Below are 6,000 nucleotides of genomic sequence, written 5' to 3'. Positions count from 1 at the left end.
AAAAATTCATGGTGGGAAAATAATTCAGACAAGATAACCAGAAAAGGACTCTCTGAGGAGGTAATATATGAACAGAAAACTAAAGGAGAAACTAGGCTTGAGAAGAACACTTGCTCAGTTCTGGAAAAACGTGGGCTTGACTAAAGGAGTATATAAAGCTTGGTGTGACTAGAGTTTAGTGGGTTAGAGAAATGTTACTAGAGGGTAAATAAATCTATTAGGTATATATAAGAATGCCATACGACTTTCAAAAGTAGTTTACCAGAAAATATCTTCTTGAAAATCACCAGTGTGTCTGATACTATTCAAGGTGATAGGGATACAATAATGAATTAAAAAATATATATACATATACATGTGTGTGTGTATATATATATGTATGTATGTGTGTATATATGTGTGTGTGTGTGTGTGTACATATATCCCAGATCTCATGATATTAATAGTGTACTCTAGAGAGAGACATTAAATATTTATTTACAAATAATCAATTATTAGTAAGTGTAACTTTACTCTTTCAAAAGCAGACACACACACACACACACACACACACACACACACACACACTCCCCCACTACACCTTCAAACATAGCCTTCCTAACAGAGCAATCCACTCTTCTGCAAATAGTCTTGTACTACAGGAAAAGCCACCTCTATTCCCCATGTTAGGAAAAGAGTCCTTATAGTCTCAGTCATTCCTAGTTGTCTCTTCCCCTTGCCAGATTGGTTTATGACTATGCTTGGGATACAACGCTAAGCAAGACCTAGGAAAATTGGCTGGGAGTTTCTAGGAAAAGTCCTCTTACTTTAGAAAAGAGACACAAGGAAGAGATAGTCCTTATTCTGTCTCTGGAGATTGTCTGGATGTGCAGCAATCTGTAAATCGTATCAAAAGAATCCACAGAAAAGCTAACATCACTCTCTGTTGCACTTCTCATTTTGTGAAATAGTAAATTTCCTGAAGTCTGTTGAGTTAGGGGTTTTAATGACTTTAAGCATCGTAACTCAAGGCTACAAATCCTTATGTATTTGACTCCCAAATAATTATTAAATAAATATATCTCTTTATTTCCAGTATTTTGACTGATATCCCTACACTCTCTTAACCTGGATTACAGAAGAAATACCTTATCCTGATCCCCATCTAAAGCATTCTCCAATAAAAAAAGAAATACTATTTTGTTCCCACCACTCCTCAGTTCACAGTCTTCTAATGGTTTATCATTCCTTACAGAATAAATGCCAAATCCCTAGCATAGTTCTGAGACCTTGCCTTACCTGATCCAATCTTCCTTTCTACCTTCCTCCCTCATCGTTCCATCTCATAAATTAGGCATTTCATCTACACTCCACTACTGGTGGCCCAACATCCTATTTTGCTGATAATGGTTGTAGTACTGATGGCCTTTACACACGAGAGCATTTCCTGATGCTAAATTCCTGATACTAAATAAAACACTCTAGACGTTCAATGATCAAAGCCAAGAAATCAGAAATTATAAAATTTAAGAAAATAACAAACCTAGAAAGTAGGTATGTAGCTCCATTTTACCAATAAGAAATAATGCTAAATAAAGTTGTTAAAACTCCATAGCTAATGAGTGGCAGAGCTGGAATATGAATCCAGATGAATCTGTTTCCAAAGCAAACAGTTCTGTTTGCTACTCCAGACTGTTTCCTGAGATCTCCCACACCTCCATGTGAAATGGATTTATCTACTCATAAGAAGGATTTTAAAGTTATTGAAATTCTTAAAAGATAACATTATGGTATCTTCTACATATTGTGGAATCAAAGGAATTTTACAGCTACACAGTGTAAATGGTTTGTAGATGGCCCTGTGCCTGCACACTCACTGTTCTTGTATGTTGTCAGTGTTGCACATCTAACATGCTCACAAAGGGCAAGAGCAACTATAATTGGCATCTCAGGTTTACTGTATCAGGGCCATCATTTGGTTCTAGATTCCAACTTTCCTTTGCTCTAAATTCTCATTTCAAGCCAGAGCAACACATATCAGGATTAAGGAAAGTGAAGACTATTGCTATTCTGAGTGCGGTCCACAGATGATAACAGGGAACTCGTTAAAAATGAAGAACCCAGATCTTCTGAAATGGAGTCTTCATTTTAAGAAGCCTCAGGTGATCAGCATGTACATTACAGTTTTTTAAACACTAATTTAGAGATTTAAAAGATGTCCTAGGTATTCCATATACAAGCCTTCCTTCTTCTCCAAAATACTGTTTTTGTTTTGTTTTGTTTTTTGTTTTTTGACAGAGAGAGTGAAGGAGCACAAGCAGGGGAACAGCAGAGAGAGAAATGGAGAAAGAGAATCCCAGGCAGGCTCCACGTTCAGCATGGAGCCTGACTCAGGAGTCAACTTCACAACCCTGAGTTTATGACCTGAGCTGAAATCAAGAATCAGATGCTCAACTGACTAAGCCACCAGGTGCCCCCCAAATCCTGTCTTTAAAATGCTACTTTCTGGGGCGCCTGGGTGGCTTGGTCAGTTAAGCGTCCGACTTCGGCTCAGGTCATGATCTCACGGTCCGCGTCGGGCTCTGTGCTGACAGCTCAGAGCCTGGAGCCTGTTTCGGATTCTGTGTTTCCCTCTCTCTCTGCCCCTCCCCTGTTCATGCTCTGTCTCTCTCTGTCTCAAAAATAAATAAACGTTAAAAAAAAAAAATTAAAAAAAAAATGCTACTTGCTAACCTCTCTTATAAGGCTAACCTCAATTATGATATTCCTTTGAGATAGATAATACGCTAATAATTCAAATCATAAAAATAAAACAAAGTTAAGCAATGCTTCATTTTCATAAAGGAAATAAGTGAAGCAAACAGAAAGAAATCAGAGTTGTGGTTTATCACATAATGTATAGCCCAGCTATAATTTTTTTCTACTTTTTACATTTATTTTCTCTAAAATTCACGTTTATATTAAAGCTAAACCTGTGCAGAGGTAGTTAAAGGCAGAGGGTTTCCTCATTTGATCCACTAGAAAAAAAGCTAGAAACTTCACTTTGCACACTGATGTATCAATTCAAATCTATAATAAAATATTAGCTAAAAGGATTTCACCATAAAAAAAAAAAAAATCAGGAGTTTTACATCACTATTTTCGTTTTTATTTATTTTTGAGACAGAGAGAGACAGAGCATGAATGGGGGAGGGGCAGAGAGAGAGGGAGACACAGAATCGGAAGCAGGCTCCAGGCTCTGAGCCATCAGCCCAGAGCCCGACGCGGGACTCGAACTCACGGACCGCGAGATCATGACCTGAGTGGAAGTCGGCTGCTTAACCGACTGAGCCACCCAGGCGCCCCCACATCACTATTTTCAACATCATTGTATTTTCAAAGTAGAATCGTATGTGAACGAAACCTTTTTTTTTTTTTAACATCTAAACCATATTTTTCCTTCATAAGACCTGTGAAAAAAAGAACAAATTCCCATATGCATTGTCTGTAAGAGGACAAACTCACATAAGGATGTGTAAAATGTGTGCCTTTTTGGCCGTGACCACCTAAGTAATATGACGGGGAGGATAAAACGTCCCATTTTCTCCCCACAATATTGACTTAATACAAGCTGTTTTCAAATGTGTTTTCAGGGAGTCAACGTGAAAATACATGGGATTAAATATTTGTTTTTTAGCTCTTTAGTTCATGTAAATAAAAGCATCCTGCAGCTTTTACCTCTGCACACCTAAACAGACTTTTATGAATTGCGGAGATAAGTATAAAAGCAGGATATGGCACAATGTTACCAACTCACCATAGGCTGTGCTCATTGGGGAAGAACGCTGTTCTTAAACAGAACCAGCCCTTCAAAGTAATCGAACCAACTAAATTCCTAGACTGTATCATAAGAGTAAAATTGTTTTCTCATCTGAGAAAAAACACTGAGATCCTATTCAATAAAGCCATTTTCTTATCAAACCATAAATTTGGGAACAAAATATTGTATTTTAACATGGTACTATGAGCATTTTAATTCTGTTAGGGCCAAAATAATGATAAACATGGATAATAGTAATAATCCCTTTCCCCAAAGAGTCCTAGAAATCCTAATTTACTGACTGGTAGCTACTTTCACTAAGTAGAAATACAGTAATTTAATAATCTTACCATAGCAGTTTTCACTGAAGAAAATTAACTAATTCATTATTGCTTATAATTTGCTGAGGCATAGCTGCCATATTTGTAAAATCAGCAGGTTCTGAAAAAAAAAATACAAGTTTTTAAATGAATGTTCAATTTCCCCTAAACACATAAATGATACAATTACTTAGCTCCCTCTAGTGCCAATTTCTAATATAAACTTAATTGTAATAACTATATTCACCATGCAATTTCGGAGCAAATGAAAATTTTACTTGGCAATAATTAACAAGCAAACTTTCAGGGGTTTAATAGATTGAGTTTGGGATCAGAACTGGACAGGATGCCATTACTGTAGGTAGGCTCATGGCTCCAGTTAAAATAATGGTACTTCTTTGCAAATGTCATTGATATGCTCTGATTAAAAACAAGTTCACCAAGGTAGTAGTAAAAGCATGTTGGTAAGAGAAATTAAGGTTTACCATTGGATGTTTTGTACACCTAATTTAGTTATAATAATCTCATTTAGTTTGTGGTTTGTATTCATCATTATTCATACAAAAAAAAATCCAGGAAGAAAGACACTTTAATGTATCTATCAAAGTACACAGGAATAAAATTTAATTTGTAATTGTACCTAAAAATGGAGCAGGCAGAGTATATGGATTTTTAAAAATCCTAATAACCAAAACATCTGACATAATAAAATGACTTACTAACATATATATTTCCTTAGATTTTCTCTTAGGCTTAAGCATACACATGAATTTTGTCTTTAAAAGTAATGTATGTGACTTTTAATGGGTAAATCGGAATGTATTGAGTGTATTTAAAGACAAAGTGACACAATTTGTAGAAAAAGAAGAAACAGTCACAAATGGAATTCCACTCAGTAAAAAGTTGCAATAAAACTAACAAGTATTCTAAGGAAACTGAAATTTTCAGAGCACTGTGTATTCATTTGTTTATTTTGTAATATAGAATAAGGGTTAAGTGAGACAAAAGCAAGGATTTTGAAATCAGATGATATGTACATGGTTAATAAAATTAACTACTACCTGTAATTCTCTATAAAATGAAGATATTGCTTCCTATCAATAGGGTTGTTACAGAAATTAAATAAGATACTTTTATGTGAAACACACAACCGAACAAAGACAATTAGTAACTTTTCTGTAATATGTTGGTAATAAAAAATGTTCACAGAATAAAAATAATTTAAAAATTGAATTATACTTGCAGTCATTGAGAACATGAATTTTATTCCTGTTTTTAAAAATTATCTTATTTTTGTTTCAATAAACATTTTTGTGTTCTAAGAAGGAGCAAATATCTTTTTACAACTGGTGGTATTTTTGTGCTAAAAAAAGTAAAATTAAAATAAATGGTCTTTTCTGCAAGCTGAGGGGAGAGATTTCTCAGAGATGTTTTACAAATGTGTGCAAGTATCTGAAATTTGATGTGAGTTTACAAACTCAACAAACAGCATTTAGAAATATTTTTAAATATTTCAGAATTTAGAATAAATAAGTAAACCTATGCTATTATTACTATAGTCTTCTAAAACTTTCTGTTTCTCAATCTTAATAGATAAAAAGTCTAATAATAACTAAATATTGCAGTCTAATTATATGATTCATATTTTAGAATTTCTTCTTTCCTCTTCACCCTTGATTCAATGAAAGAAGCTTACAAGTCACCAGAAAGATGAGGTTTTTTTTTCTTAAATGTTGAAAAATATAGAATTAGCTTATAGCTATTTAGTTACTTTCTTGTCTTATTTACTTGTATCCATAATCCTTTTGATCAATTACCATTGTTCATTGCTCTCAGTGTTCCCTTTCTAGTTAACTGATTTTGGGAACTATCAAGAATAAAACTAAATACTTTCTTTAAGAT

The 6,000-nt window shown here is 34.3% G+C and overlaps 1 long non-coding RNA gene across 2 annotated transcripts in view; it reads right to left on the bottom strand.

Moving 5' to 3' along the window:
- Positions 1 to 4,128: 4,128 nt before the first annotated feature.
- LOC144617058 (uncharacterized) overlaps positions 4,129 to 6,000 on the bottom strand; it is a 379,073-nt gene continuing 377,201 nt past the window's right edge. For both annotated transcript variants that reach the window (XR_013557064.1, XR_013557063.1), the window contains exon 3: positions 4,129 to 4,219. This is a non-coding gene — a long non-coding RNA (uncharacterized LOC144617058). The remainder of the gene's footprint in view (positions 4,220 to 6,000) is intronic.

The sequence above is a fragment of the Panthera onca genome, chromosome C1 (assembly GCF_046562875.1).
Source record: "Panthera onca isolate mPanOnc1 chromosome C1, mPanOnc1 haplotype 2, whole genome shotgun sequence".
Taxonomy (NCBI): Eukaryota; Metazoa; Chordata; class Mammalia; order Carnivora; family Felidae; genus Panthera; species Panthera onca.
The sequence above is the reverse complement of the archived record's forward strand: the minus strand, read 5'-3'. Positions and strand labels throughout refer to the sequence as shown.